General features: G+C 46.7%; 1 protein-coding gene across 2 annotated transcripts in view; it reads left to right on the top strand.

Moving 5' to 3' along the window:
- Positions 1-299: 299 nt before the first annotated feature.
- LOC118948740 (serine/threonine-protein kinase pim-2) overlaps positions 300-1,023 on the top strand; it is a 4,459-nt gene continuing 3,735 nt past the window's right edge. Inside the window, exons 1-2 of one of the 2 annotated variants that reach the window (XM_090188384.1) lie at positions 300-744; positions 999-1,023. The exon at positions 999-1,023 is cut by the window's right edge and continues 23 nt beyond it. The gene's annotated coding sequence lies outside the window, so the exon portion shown is untranslated. The remainder of the gene's footprint in view (positions 745-998) is intronic. The other variant, XM_090188387.1, reaches the window with a different exon arrangement.

The following is a 1,023-nucleotide window of genomic DNA, read 5'->3' as shown; positions in this document are numbered from 1 at the left end:
ACAAGTGGGACACAATCATGAAGTGGAACGACATTTATTGGATATTTCAAACTTTTTTAACAAATCAAAAACTGAAAAATTGGGCCAACACAGAGAAGTTGCTTTATAACATACTTAACTTAAAGTGATGCTCCAGAACTTTTGTATAATTTCAGAAAGTAGGTTTGCAAAACTGGGTTCCCGAAAATGGTGCACTACGTAATCCGTACGATATGTTACGTCTGGCAATTATAATTGTTTTTTTTGCAATTCGTATGTTAATGTTACAAATTGTAATATACGTACAATATGTTACGAAGTGTTTAAGATCTCGGACTGCATCTTTAAATACCCCCCTCAGACACCCACACCAGCCCTCTGGCCAATGAGGGAGGGGCGAACGAGGGACTCAGCCGACTCACCCTGAGGGATGAGAGAGCAGAGAGGAGGCGGAGGAACAGGAAGAGCTCCGAGAGGAGTACGGGAGGAAGAGGAGAGAGGAAGAGGAGGAGGAAGAGCTCCGAGAGGAGTACGGGAGGAAGAGGAGAGAGGAAGAGGAGGGGGAGGAGTCAGAAGGAAGAGGAAGAGGGGAATCTGTCCTTAGAGAGTAGCACCACGCTGATCGACACGTTACAGCCCCCACAATGCAACAGTAGAGAGCCAAGTCCTGATCCAGTTGCAGAGAGGTTTGTACAGCTGGGTTGTCTGGGAGGCGGAGGCTACGGGATCGTCTACGCTGGTTACCGCAGAGAAGACAACCTACCTGTGAGTTCAATACACACACACACACACACACACACACACACACACACACACACACACACACACACACACACACACACACACACACACACACACACACACACACACACACACACACACACACACACACACAAACACACACACACACACACACACACACACACACACTTGTCTTGTCCATTGGAGTTACAGTATTATTAGTCAATGATTGTGTGTGTGTGTGTGTGTGTGTGTGTGTGTGTGTGTTTTCTCTGTAGGTGGCTATAAAACGTGTCCCCTTGG

This window comes from Oncorhynchus mykiss, chromosome 10 (genome assembly GCF_057628025.1).
Source record: "Oncorhynchus mykiss isolate SJ-2025 chromosome 10, ASM5762802v1, whole genome shotgun sequence".
NCBI lineage: Eukaryota > Metazoa > Chordata > Actinopteri > Salmoniformes > Salmonidae > Oncorhynchus > Oncorhynchus mykiss.
The sequence above is the reverse complement of the archived record's forward strand: the minus strand, read 5'-3'. Positions and strand labels throughout refer to the sequence as shown.